Source organism: Bidens hawaiensis, unplaced genomic scaffold (assembly GCF_021521415.1).
Source record: "Bidens hawaiensis isolate Kalapana, Puna unplaced genomic scaffold, B.hawaiensis_p1.1 tig00005649_1, whole genome shotgun sequence".
Classification (NCBI taxonomy): Eukaryota; Viridiplantae; Streptophyta; class Magnoliopsida; order Asterales; family Asteraceae; genus Bidens; species Bidens hawaiensis.
The window spans coordinates 402,202-417,669 of NW_027491367.1; positions in this window are offsets into that span (position 1 = coordinate 402,202).

A 15,468-nucleotide genomic window follows, 5' to 3' on the forward strand; every position below is an offset into this window, starting at 1 on the left:
TAAGTTATGCTTTGTGTATTGTATTAAGTGCATTGACTGTTGTGAAGCATGCTTGTGTATTGTATTAAGTGCATTGACTGTTGTGAAGCATGCTTGTGTATAAGTGTATTGTATTAAGTGCATTGACTGTTGTGAAGCATGCTTTGTGTTTTGATTGCGATGCTAAGAACATTTTCATTTTCATAATTATTCGTAGGATTTATGGAAGGACACACACAACAACCACAAACATCTCCGGGTGATAACTCACAAGCCGATAGCAATAACTGTATGAACCAATCTTCACCAAATACAAGCAATGAAGGTCCATCACACACAACCACAGGAGAGCAAACCCAAACCCCAACCCAAAATGATGATAGCAACATGGGTTCTAGGAAGCGAAAACTTACGTCAATTGTATGGAACCACTTCGAGAAGATGACGATCAATGGTGAAGACAAGGCGGAGTGCCACTATTGCAAGAGAAAATTAGGAGCTAAGAGTGAGAATGGAACACGCCACTTACTTGATCATTATAACAAATTTTGTCCAAAACGAAACCAAAACGAAACCAAAGAGATATAAGAGTGACAAGTGTTTGAATGGTTGAATGGGTGCGGTATGGACGTGTAAGAAGGATCAATCATGAAGTTAATTTCCGTTGTGATGGGAGAAATAAACATTTTTATGTATTAATAATGTCTTTTGTATGTGTAATGTGTTTGGATATTGAACTTTTTGTGTATTAATATTGTATTGTAATTTTGTATCATTTTCTTACAATCGGGTTTTAAACGGTGAACCCGACGGTTAAATGGGGATCCCCACGGGGAATTTAGCCCATTTAAAAACCATTTATGCTAGACGGGTTCCCCGAATACCCGCGGTTTTCCCCGAATCCCCGATGGGGATTCCCCGTTTAGTCCCCGCGGGTTTTTAGACGGTTTTGGTAATGGGTTTTATAAACCGGGGCGGGTATGGGATTGGCATTCCCCGCCCCGAAACCGCCCCGTTGCCATCCCTAGTTTTGGTGTCTGGTCAGCCAGGACAACCGTGGTAGCGGTCGCCCGAAGCGAACCGAAGTCATACTGATCGTATAGACTTCCAGCGAGAATACTGATGCTAGCTTCAAGATCTTGAAGCGCCCGACTCATTTTAAAATCATCCACTTGAATGGGTATAATGGGCATTCCCGGATCTTGTAGCTTGGGTGGATGAGCACCCGAAAGAATTGCACTCACGTGATCGGTAAAATCAATCTGTTTAGGAATCTTATGACTCCTTTTCTGTGTGCACAACTCTTTCAGATACTTAGCATAGGCGGGAGTTTGTTTTATGGCATCTAAAAGAGGAGTATTAATTTTCACTTGTTTAAATGTTTCCCATATTTCGTCTTGTTACGGGCCTCTTTTTAATGTCATTTTCGCCTTAGATGGCGCCAATAAAGCATCAGGGTAGGGGACGGTTTTCACCTTCTCCTTGTCCTTAGAGTTGTTGGTGTCATCTCTCGGAACCGATTTGTTAATTATAGTTTCACTTTTATTAGGTTCATTTAATTTAACCGGTTCCGGCTCGTCATCACTGACGAGATTTATATCAATCTCTTCCACCACCCCCTCAACCAATGGTGGTAGAACCCCAACTTTATTATCATACTTTTTACCACTACGGAAAATACTTACCTGATTGACGTGCTTTTTCGAACTCGAACTGTGGTGGTTGGGGTTGACCGTGGTGTCACTCGGGAGTTGGCCCGCATTATTCTGTAACTTAGCCATGTCTGCAGTGAACTGATCGATCTGCTTCATCATTGCCTCTGACGACTTATCCCGTAACTCGAACTTTTGCTTCGTATCGGCCTTCTGATCTGTCATAACCTTCATCAACACATCCAACTTTGTGTGTACCGAATCATCTGCATTTCCCAAGGACCCCCTCTGCTGGTCCTGATTACCCGAAGAATTTCCACCCCGGTTACCGTCTCTGTTATACCCCCAATTCTATTTATACGAACCCTGCTGATAACCGCCCTAGCGGTAATTACCCTGCAACCTATTCCAGCTCGTCCCCTGAAAATTCGGGTTCAACTGTGTAGATGCGTTCCTGTAACGAAAGTTCGGGTGATTACTCAGGCCCGAGTGATAAGTGTTTGAATTGAACCCTTGGCCCTTGGAATCCCCGTAAGCATAATTAACCTCTTCAGTATCATCCTCGTCATCGTCATAGAACTCGGGGCAATTTTCTGCCTTATGCCCGAGTTCACCACAATCATCACAAACCGGAAATTTTACTCCAACTTTCCTGACTTACTTCTTCTTACCCTTTCTATACCCAGCCAGTTCACGTTCTAACTCATCAATTCGTTCAGACTCACTCGGGACTGACTTAACTGACCTGGAGGAAGTACCATATCTTCGTCTTTCAGCTTCTGCTTCTGCCTTGGAATCTTCACACATAAACTCTAAGAAATCCCAATCATCTTCCTCAGGCTGATTCAGCAACTGACCATTACACGAGGCTTTTAGATGTTTTCGGTCCTCGTATGTCAACCCATCTACAAAACATTCCACAAATTCCAACAATCCAATCTGGTGATGTGGGCATTTTCTGAGCATCTCTTTAAACTTGGTGAATGTTCATGAAATAACTCGCCCGACAACTATGAATAATACTCGTTCAGAAACACCTGCTGCATATCGGCCCAATTTCTAATACTGTGCATCGGTAGCGAGTTAAACCAGTGTTTTGCTTTGTCTTTTAGTGTAAACTGGAATAATTGCAACCAAACCTCATCCTGATCATAAGTACCATCACCAATCGACCCGTAAATAGCCGACAAATCGGACAGGTGAGAATACGGGTCCTTAGAAGCCATCCCCTGGAAATGTGGAACAATGCTAATGTATGATGGTCAGGACTTGAAAGTTTGTTGTCCCGGCACTCGTTCTTGTGGGACCAACGGGGATGCTCCATCGGAGATAGCCGGTCTAAATTGACTGTTAACACCCTGAACCGGGGCCACAGAATTCCTCTTTTGCCCCTCGGGATTTACCTAACCGCCCCTGTTAACCTGAATGTTCCGAACTCTTTCGGGCCGTTCCGCCCAATTCACTCTCTTTTGACCCAGACCATTTCTGTTAACCGCTTCAGCCCGTCTCTGATTCACGGGCTCTTCCACTACTTCATTCCATTTCTGATTTCCCTCATTTTCCATATCAAAACCCTTGTTCTCGGGCTCAACTGACCAATTCCATCTAACCCACCGGTTAACCTCTTCCTCAACTTCCAAACCCTGGTTCACATCATTTTCTTCCCCATTTTCTTCATCCTCTGTTAGAATGCTAGGTACAGCATCGTCAAGGTTAAGCCGAACTCTGCGGTTAGGGGTGTTATGTGGGACTGATGGCTCAGCCTGGTCAAGGTTTCGGTTTCAATTTTGGGTTCTAGAAGCACGAGTTGAGTTGTTCTGTTCATTTTGGTAATTAAAGTCTGGTGGTGGAGGTATGTTGTCTGGGTGAATCGCGTTATTTTGTGGGAGTGGGTCTTGGTTCCGGTTTTCGTTTTGGTTATGGTTTTGGTTTTGGTGTTGATATGCCATTTCTGAATTTCAATTCTGAACTCGGTTCTGCTAAGCTAAACTTTCAATTTCAGGCTCGAAAATTAACAGTGACTGTCTGCCAGAGTGGCAGGTATGCATAAACCTGTTATCTGAACAAACAACACACCCCGCGTAAAATAAAAAAATAAAATTTAAGTTAAAAACTGAAAAAAAAATTAAGACTAAAATTAAAATTAAACACAAAAATTAAATAACATGAAAAACACTAAGCGCACTAACTCCCCGACAACAATGCCATTTTGATGACTGTCGTTCGAGTCATGCAAAAACCTAAGTAACCTAAGTAGAAAGGGTAAATAAGGTATCATATCCACCAGGAGTATGTGGTCAATGCAATTCGTGTAAAAAATTTTAATATTATGAAGTGACATGTTTTAGTGTTGATCACACAAGCAATAGTTTGAATATAGAATTAAACAGACAAACGAGTAAACAAATTTCAATCAATTAACAAAGCAAATCACACCCGGGAATTCAAGTAAGCAATATACAGTGATCTCATGCAACCTAACAGATTAATTATTAGAGGTTAACTACAGACTGACCAATCAGACAAACCTTAGACATCAACAATTGCTTTACAAACGACACTAGTTATCAAACAGTCCATACCAGTGTGACTCAGTTAAGGGTAATTATATGTTCTATCATATTCAATCTAATCAAACAGTCATATGATCAATTATTATAGCAACTGGCAACGAATCGTTCAGATCAACGTAAACCTAAACCGATTGAAAACACAGAAATACCAAACATCAATAATCATATATCAACCATAAACAATTATACATAAGTGTTCTTAGTCACATGAGAAAACTGAAAGAGTTACAAACTATACATCCCCGGGTGAGATTCTAGGAGATTAGCCGAGCCTCGAAATCGTGGAATCGTCAATATAAATGATATGGAACATGTAGGTGATTTTGCTACGATCTGGAATGATGGAATCACTGCCTCCAAGCTCTGCAAATCGCCTCTTTCGATAAAAACGAAGATAGGGCCGTCAATGATGAAAAATATGTTTTAACCCTAATTTTCCCGTCTGCACACCCCATCGCGATACGCGATGGGGGTCTTCACTGGTCCATTGCGTATCGCGATGGACCAGAAGTCAAGTTTCACTAACAGCCCACCGTGATACGCGATGGGTCCTCAAGTAAGCCCATTGCATATCGCAATGGGTCTTGTCACCCGCAAACTTCATGAACATTTCTCGTTTCTCGCGCTGGACCTCCCGGGTCTTTAATACATGCATCAACAGTTCCAATTAAGTACTTTAACGCCTGTGACCTGAAATACAATAATACATGTATGAAGTATCGAAGTTCCTGCAATAAACAATTAAAACTAAGAAATTAAAGAACTATACGATATACGAATTAACCAACCATCAATTATAATACAAATCGATTACAAGTACGACCAGATCACATTGAGCATTCAAATTCACTTACAATTTGTTCGATCAAAACTCACTTACACCAATTACAATGTTATCGATCATAGTGTGTTCGACTAAGCTATACTTGATCACAATGTATTCGTTTATACCCAAAAATCGCATATAGAGAACTCAAACACAATGGGTTAGTCGATTACAATATAGAGGGCCGCACACATTGAATCCTTGCTTACAAAGGATAAAGCAGATCTATATGACTCGTTTACTTATAGATCCGATTACAAGATGCAAGTCTATTACAATGTGTTTGTTCGCTTACAACCCTTATACTCGATTACAAAGCTTTCATCTTGATTCACGTACATGATTCAGATTCACATACATATGCCTTAGTAGAATACCCGGCTTGATAGATTACAACATACATATCACTTACGATCCAAGACTCGATCACCTTCTCCTTATTTGCTTACAACTTAGTACACCCGCAAACATACACTCGATTATTTCAGATATCAATCACAATATATATAAACTCGATTACCTTGGCTATATATATATATATATATATATATATATATATATATTCGGTTACTTGGCCATCCTTAACTAGAACACAAGATAAGGGTTCACACGTGTCTTATGTAATTGAATGCATTAGCGCACACGTAACCCGTGCATGCATACACATGCATGTATGCACTCTATGCATGAACCCGATAAGACACGGTGTAACCGCAAGCTAGACATAAATATATGTGAGCATACCTATATACATAGGGTGGTATACATTGACGGGTCAAAGAAACGAAAGAATATTAAAATACATAAAAACCTTACACATTAGGGTTTGGAATAAAATATATTAAGTATTTGTATGCTAAACAAGGCCAACAGTGTACACCAGACTTAGCTATTTTGACTGAAATACAAATAGGACAAGTATTAATACATGTAACCTATATACAGTTAGCAGAGCTCAATTAAAGAAGGGGATAACGATTAACAGAGAAAGAAACATTATACACGTGAGTTTCTAGCCTCATTCCTTGTTATGTTTTCGGGGCTGTGTGCATACTCGACGTGATTTGTTAATAAACTTATCCTAAATGATAAGTGTATGCCTTATGTGATTATGTGAAAGTTGTGAATGATTGATTGTCGGTACGTGAACGATCTTCTGATATTGCACGTACTGTCAAGTTATAATGCTATGTATAATGTATGAATGACATGTATGCATGTTATGAACGAATGTAAGAGATAGCCAGGTATAGAAGAACGGGACCGGACCCTAATAATATCCGAGGCAGAAAAGGGACCGAGCCCTTCTAAATCTCGAGGCAGAAAGGGATTGAGACCTAATAATACTCAAGGCATAAAATGGGATGAGACCCTAATAATATCCGAGGCAAAAAAAAGGGACCAGACCCTAATAATATTCGAGGCAGAATAGAATAATGTAAAGTAGAATTTAGATAAAGTATGAAGGTTAGTATATATGCTATGAACGAAGTACGAGATTATGAAGTACGTATGAAAGTATGTAGTAATGAATGTATTGAATGTTGTATGATTAACTAGAACTCACTCATCATAGCTGACTTTTAGTATGCACGCAGGTGAGTAGGGTGAAGCAGTTCGGTTGAGGGGAACACGTGGCAAACGAATAAGAGACTGGCATCTGAAGATTCAAGAAGTTTATTATTTTATGTTTTAATTTGAAAGACAATGTGTTTATTAAGACAAAGTTAAGGATTAATGTGTAACTTTTTTTGAATGTTTTAATATTCCGCGAATATTTTTATTAACTCTGATGTCTAGAACTATGTTGATGAGTAAATCCAACGTCCAAATGTAGGGCACCGACAACAGGGGCCTTACAAGTTGGTATCAGAGAAAAGTTCGAGAGATTTAAGCATCCTACATGCTTAGACTCGAACAGAGAATGGGATTTAAGTAAGGAAAATAAAGAAGATGCCAGTTCAAGAATGTCATGTGCCACTCAAGCATGCTTAATATAGGTAAAGTGTATGATTGAATAATGAATGTTAATGTTAGATTAATTGCTAAAGAAAGGATATGTGAATGTTAGGGATATGATTAATTGTTCGCTTGATTTGATTGACTGTTTGAAAGTAGAACCAACACAAACAGACTCATAAAGGGAAGTGTATAGGACACGGAAAGTAACGTGATCAGCTAATCACAGCTGGCCACTGTTATTACCTGTTAGCCTTATTATCCTTGTACTAAATAGTTTCTTGAGTGATGACATTTGTGTTTTCTCTTTTAGAAAACGATGGCTGGAGCTGGAGAAGTTGTGAGAGAAAGAGGTCGCACTGGACGTTGTGGCAGGCCTCTTTGTGTCCAGCAACCTTCGGTAGAAACCGCTTCCAACACCGGAGACGAAGGAAGCACAACTGGACGAAATCCAAGCAACAACGAAGGGGTTCAACTGAATTTCGGAATAAAAGCATCTATTGTTCAAGCTTTAGCTTCTGTTGTGAAGAACTTGACTCCTGACGGGTTTGTTATAAGCTGTGAAAGAACTGCTGAAGGGGCTGGTGGAGAGGGTAAGAAAAATGATGAAAGAGAGAGGGAGGCCTCGAGTGTAGTTAAGTCTGTGAAGGTTGATGATAGGAGGAGGGGCCGAGGTGGGTGCAACTACAAGTCATTTAAAGGTTGTGACCAGCTGAAGCTGTCTGGTTTTGGAGACGCAATCGCTACTCTTCAATGGATAACCACTATGGATAAGGTTATCCACATTAGCGAGTGTCGTCCCGACCAAGCTGTCGGTTATGCCACCTAGTCCTTTGGTGATGAGGCGATGTACTGGTGGGAATCAATTGAGCAGAGGAAGAGTCAAGAGGAGATCAAGGCTATGAAGTGGGAGGTACTGAAGGAATTGGTTATGAAGAGATTCTGCGCTGACACCGAGGTTGAAAGGGCAGAGATGAAGTTCCTGAACTTGAAAGCTGGAACAATGAAACATCGTGAGTATATCACCGAGTTCAACCAAATGTCTAGGTTGGTACCCGATATGGTTAACACTGAGGCTAAAAGAATCAAGTGCCATGTGAGAGGATTGCCACAGAAAGTCCGCACACTAGTCAGGGCGAATAAACATGCTATATTTGACTCTGTTGTCGAACTCGCAGAGATGGTTTATGAGGACCTGGCTGTGGATGATGTTGTTGTGGGGGAAGAGAAGAAGGATAAGAAGTGGGTCGCTCCTGTTAAACGGCCCGGTACTCAGTTGTGGAACTCCAAGGATAAGAAATAGAAGGTGTGGGAGAGAAATTCGTGGAAGTCTTGTGGCAAGGAACATGGTGGTGATTGAAGATGGAGTAAGGGTTTTGATGTTTGTTATAAGTGTGGGAAGAGTCATACTGGTGAGTGTAAGTTCGGTACGAATGCTTGCTACAAGTGCGGGAAGGTGGTGCACTATGCTCCAGATTGTACCGCAAAGTCCGCATGTTATAAATGCGGTAAGACAAGTCACTTTGCAAGGGAACGCAATGAGAGTGAAGCTGGAGGAAGTAGGAAGAAGGATGCTGAACCATCAAGGGAAAAGACGAGAGCCTACATGCTAACCCAAGAGCAAACCAAGCAAATTCCATATGTCGTCACAGTTAGGTTTCTATTAAACGGTATTTCCGCTTCAATTTTATTCGATTCAGGTGCGAACAAAAGTTTCGTAGCCACGCCATTTAGTAAACTAACTAAAATGAAATGTTGCCGAGTGTCTGAAACTTTTATAGTAGAAACCGCTAGTGACACTTCAGTTAAAATAATGAAAATGGTTAAGGAATATAAGATAGAGTTAGAGGGACACGAGTTCCCTGTTACTTTGTATATTATGACCTTAGGAGGGTTCCATGTGGTTTTGGGAATGGATTGGTTGTCGGAGTATGAGGCTCAGATAGTGTGTAAGAGTAGGATGATAAGGCTAAAGTCCTTGGATGGTAGCGCCGTGACGGTTTATGGTGATAAGGAAAGTTCTGGGCTTAATGTCATTTCAATGATAAAAGTCGAGGGCTTGTTAAGGCGAGGGTGCGGTTCCTACCTGGCGTATGTTGTCACCGCTACGGCCGAGATGAAAGAAATGAAGGTTGTTCCTATCGTGCGCGACTACCCAGAGTATTCCCTGAGGATCTTCCGGGGTTGCCACCTGAGCGAGAAATAGAATTCTAGATAGACTTAGTACCAGGAGCCCAAACCGTCACGGAAGTGCCTTAACAAGGTTATACCCTTAGTGAAAGTTATATGAAAGCATCGCAAGGGATCAGATGGAAGCATCGCAAAGTATCGGATGCCACTAGAGAAGTTGAAGAAGAGATGCGCAAGTTTTACCCAAGTTTGTTTTAGTAATAGTTAGGTTTCGGGGACGAAACCTCTTTAAGAAGGGAAGACTTGTAACATCCCGTTTCTCGTTTATTAAATAAATAAATTATTAGTTATTTTAAGTCGGGCTTGTGTCGGGTTAAATGGATAAGAGTTATGGACTTGTGTTAAAAGGAAAGGAGGAAAGACCATGGGCTAAAGCCCATGACCCCAAAATATATAAACCATAATCACCACTTAATTCCTCATTTACACATATTCCATACACCATCTAAAACACACACTTAAGATCTCTCTAGTTTCTCCTTCTCTCTCTAGTCGAAATCACCAAGGAAACCGAGCACCGACCCGAGGTAATGATAGTATGATATTGTATAAACCCAAACCCGTAGGATATGGTCACGAAATGACTATCCGACACCGTTAAACCGTTTAAGCCATGACATCCGGATGAAATCGGGTATAAACCGAACCTAAGATGAGCTTAGGGATCACCCTAGCTCAGATCTGGATCGAAATGGGCGAAAAACGGTGAAAAACGAGTCAAAACTCGTTTTTTCGGCGAAATCGCGTTTTTTCGGGGACGGCGCCGGAAAAGGTGTACGAGGTAAGGATGTCAGGGAATGTTCCCTGACATTCTGACCTAACCCTAGTTCGTTAGCGGGCGTAACGAATTAGCAAATGATTCATGTGCTGATTCGTTAAGGGAGGAATAACGAATTAAGTCTCATTCGCTAGGCAGTTCGTTATAATGCCAGCTCATTATAAAGAGTCCAATTCGTTATGATGACCAGTTCGTTAAAAGGTCTAATTCGTTATGAGGACTGGTTCGTTATAAGAGTTCAATTCGTCATAAGGTTCAACTCGTTAACCAGACCAAACGAATAAGGTCTGATTCGTTATAAAGTAACGAATGGGTTCATTCATTATAAACCCCATTCGTTAAAGGACGGGATGAACTAGAAGTTTAACAAAAGGACATAATGGTCCCTGAACTTAGAAAAAGAATGATTTAATTACAAAGAAGCCCTTAAACTTTTATATAGCAAATTTTTCCAAGCTAACCTGGTAGCTCGACCCCAGCCAGGGGCTCTGCCCCTTGGACCCTGCTAGGGGCTACCGCCCCTAGACCCCGCTGCCAGGGGCGCTGCACCCGGACCCCCGTTCGTTGTGGGTTATAATTAAACTAGAAACTCGATATAGATAGTGATAGAAAATTGATATGTGCAATTGTTATACAGTTAGTCGTGCATAGCTAAAGAAGGGAATAACTATTAACGGTGAACGTAACCGCATTCAGGTGAGTTCTAGCCCCATTCCTTGTTATGTTTTCGGGGCTGTGTGCATACTCGATGTGATTAGTTGATACCTTTATCCTAAGAGATAAGTGTATGCCATATACGTATTATGTGAAAGATGTGAATGATTGCTTGTCGGTGCGTGAAGGATCTTCGGATATTGCACGTATTGGCAAGTTATGATTATGGATATAATGTTGTGTATAATGTATGAATGATATGTACATATGTTATGAACGAATGTAAGAGATAGCCAGGTATAGAAGAAAGGGACTGAGCCCTAATAATACTCAAGGCAGAAAGGGACTGAGCCCTAATAATACTCAAGGCAGAAAGGGACTGAGCCCTGATAATACTCAAGGCAGAAAGGGACCGAGCCCTAATAATACTCGACGCAGTAGGGCGTAATGCTCTTTAAAACGTATAAGTATGTAAAGTATTGATAGATGCAAAGTATGTAAAGAAAGAATAAAAGGAAGAAAGAAAGAAAGAATGTATATATTTATATATGTGCGAAAGAAAGATGTACAGGTTAAGAATATAATATGTATCTTTGGATGCATATGTATAAGTAGGTGAAAGTATTGTATATTACCTGATTAATTAGAACTCACTCAGCGTAGACGTTTTAGTATGTAATATTTTATGAATGTTTTAATGTTCCGTGAATGTTTTAATTAACTCTGATATTAAGAACTGTGTTTATGAGTAAATCCAACACCAAAGTAGGGCTACCGGTAACGGGGTCTTACATCTCTCAAGTGGTATCAGAGCTAAGTGTTCGATTGTGTAGGTGAATTTAGTCGTTATAATGCTAAATTGTTGATAATTCATTGTAACACCCCGGCTAATGCGGAATACGCCCGAATGTGACGTACAGATTACTCAAAACACACATGACACTATTAAGTGATAATATTACCATTAATTGATTTAAACAACAATTACACAAGTTTAGAAGTAAACGAAATACAAAGAATTACACATTTAAGCAATTTGTCCATTTAGGTTGAATATCCTAAGTACTAATGTCTTCGTCGCAGCAACATACTCTAAATAAGGTACATGTAGCATATATATAAAATAAAGGTCAACCATATGAATAGTTGGTGAGCTTTCACAGTTTGATATAAATACATAAAAGTCATACAATTCCATGAACAAGTGTAAATGAGCAAGTAAGATCCTTTCCAACTGGGATTGTGCACCAGTGTACTCATATAAGCGCAAGTAAGGTACTTTCCAGTTGGGATTATGCACCAACTACTCGGATAATGAGGCCATTTTCCACTCATAACAACAAATGTTTTGAGCGCAAAGGGGGGCGTATGATCATACTATCTTGAAGTAATCCATGAGCAAGTAATTTGTAGGAAGTAACAAGTAAGCACACAAGTCCATGTAGCGAATTGTAGTTTGTAAATAATGAATAAACGAAATTGTAATTTGGATAGGATATATAAGCTACATCCAAAAGTAATAAAAGAGTAAAAAGAGGGTGTGAAAAACTCACCTTGAAGTTGAAGACAAACTTGAAATTAAACTGAAAGTGCGTAAATGAAACCGAAGCAATTGAACGTCATGAACTAAAATTAAAAGCACAAAATTAATATTAACTAACGACTTATAAAAAGTAGATAACTCGGGTTGTCGGGATTTTGAAGTGTTGAATGTACATTTTATTATGGGGGTGGATATTATAATATTATTTTATACGTTAACGAATTTTAAGGAATTAATATTTTAATAATAAATTACAAGGTTAATATCGAGTTTGAATATTAAAACGTTTATAGGATTTTGATGTTAACGGTATATTTTATTTTGAACAATGAATATGTTAACAAAGTCTAAAGTTTATGAACGAAAGTATATATATATATATATATATATATATATATATATATATATATATAAAATATGTTTTACGAGTTTAAACAAGACTTTACGAGTTTGAAATATAACGAGATTATGAATTATGGATCTTTAACGGAGTTTTATCTTGAAAATATTTATGTTAGTGTGATATAAAGTTTAACGAAATAATCTAACTATACTATTAAAACAAATGAGTTTAACTCAACATGGTCTCTTCCTATTGGTGGATTCTTAAACTTTCTATTTTTATCTACCACTTTTTTATTTTTGATGTGAATAAAAAAATTCTAAAATAAATAAAAATACTAGACAATAAATTCTATTAAAGGATTATTGATTATTTACACACACACACACATATATATATATATATTTCTAATTAAATTAAATGGGAGGAATGGAGAGTTGTGAGAAAAATATTTTTAGGATTTGAATTTTTGTTTTTTAGTCGATTAATATATTCGTAGGTGTATAAAATTAGATTATCAAACAATCGTTAAAAGTAAAGTATTGCTTGAAATGAGAAAATAAAATATAGTGCATACATATATATTAAGTTACAAATAATTAAATAAATTCTAAAATTAATACAAGGAAACATTATTAAAAAGACTTCTTAAGCTTTCAAATATTTCCTTGTAAAGAACATTTGTTGGTGTGTTTGTAACTTTACTTTCATTATTTAAAATAGTATTTTAAGTCAATATGCAATCTTGGCTATTCATAACATGACATACAGTTTACCACGTGTAAAATTAGATGGGTTGAAATAAAATGACAAGTATTGAATAATACACGCAAATCATTAATTCAATATGTTCTAAATGTCTACTAAATGTCTTCAAGTATTGCATAAGTATCACTCGTAAAAACATGTAGCATGTACGAAAATAATTTGTCAATAAAAGTGTCGGTGAGTAATCATAAGTTTATAATATATAGTATTTTTGAGAGATGTAATTCACAATTCATTAAATGAATAAAACTAAGTACGTGAGTATGTAACAAATAAGGTTGTCCATTATTGAGAATGGACGTGTGGGTTTGTTATTGAGATCGAGCGGGTGTATGTTCACTATTGAGAATGAACACATTGAGTATGAGCAACCACCACCATTAAAACTATAAATACATAGCATGTAATTTGAGCACGTAGCATGCATTATAAACATATACATCGAAATAAATACACAACAACATAATTGTGAATCATTTGTAATAATTAGATAAAAATGAAATGAACGTGGACTCGATAATATGCATAAATGGTACACCCCAAAATATGTAAAAAAAATATTAAAAATGGCTTAAGAAAACTCACCTTGTCTTAGTGCGGTAATGGTTAAGTCATAGGCGAGCTAGATGAATAATGACATGGAGAATCATGTACACGGATTATCCTAACACGAATATATGTATAATGTATAATGAGTTTAACGAATACGGGAAAACTGTCTAGTAGAGATTCTAGGTTTTTTATAACTACTTGAGATTGTTTGGGGTTTTTTTGTTTAATGTAAATAGTTGAATAAAATGCATGCATTTAGACAAAAGAATGATCAAACGATTTATAAATAGTGACATAAACAATTTGTAATTAATTTAATTTATAAATTTGATATAAAATAGTATGCGAAAAACCTTTTGGTTAATGTCAAGTTAATAAATATTTAGAATCATATATGTTAACCAACTCAATTTGATAAACATATTATGTGCCCAAACGGACTTTTTTTAACGCGTTGATAAGAAAAACTATATATAGAGTAGTAAATTTTGTTTCTAAATCGTTCAACACGATGTTCATATATCTCATAAACACACCCCTTACAAAATGCTAATGATAAAATATGTCAGTTTCAAAGTAATCATATTTTAAATGAATGATTAATTTATATTATTAACATAACTGTTAGTAAAATCAGATCGTATTATATATAAATAATGTATTTCATAAATAGTTAATAAAAAAGAAAAGTGGTTCAGAATTTGGAAATAATACTAATACAAAATAAAAGAAACAAGTCGTCATATTCATTCAAACCCCATAATTGATCCCAAACTCAATAACCAAATTTCGATTTTTTACGTGTCATACTATTGGAAAAAAATAAACTTAGGGTTTTGATTCATAATAAAGAAACAAGTAAATGGATGGTTTAAAATACCTTGACTGATACATGATTCAAATAACGGGCGGGGAGGAAGGGATAAATACATAATAGAAAACGGTTGGGTGAAAGGAAGCATCTATCAATTGGGGTGTGCTTGAAAAAGAGGATAAGTCGGTATATAAAGAGTCTAAAGAAAACATGTGTTTAAGGCTAATAATGACAATTATTAATTAGTTTCATAAGATAGTCAAAACGTTTTATGGTAAACCGACAATTTAGTTCATTCCAATTTAAATTTAAAAAAATGCAATAATTATTATAATTATTCCTATAATTCAACTTTCTTTAATTATCTATAAATCGTAACCGATTTATGTTTTAACTTTACTTGAATTTTCATTCAGTGATATAAATCACTTACTCTATAACAATAATCCAATAATATAAATAATTTTCAGAATACAAAAATTATTGAATTTAACATAATTAAATTGTTAAATTTGAAAAGCACATTTTCTAATTATGAGCTTATTTAACCATTTATTAAGATATGAAAAGAATAATAATTTAGACCGTTATTAACAATTAACATTATATTATTACGTCATAAGCACAAGTTTAAATAGCCCTTCATAAAAAAAACAATATAAAGTCTACAAATTTGAAAAACCGTTTTACTATCTAAATATTCGTTTAAAAACATTAAATTTTAGGGTTTTCAAAAATCGAAACATGTCGTTTTCGGGTTAAAAATTGACGAATGTCACACTATAAAAAATCATACAATAAGAACATGAATTATTAATTATCTCATATAACTAACAC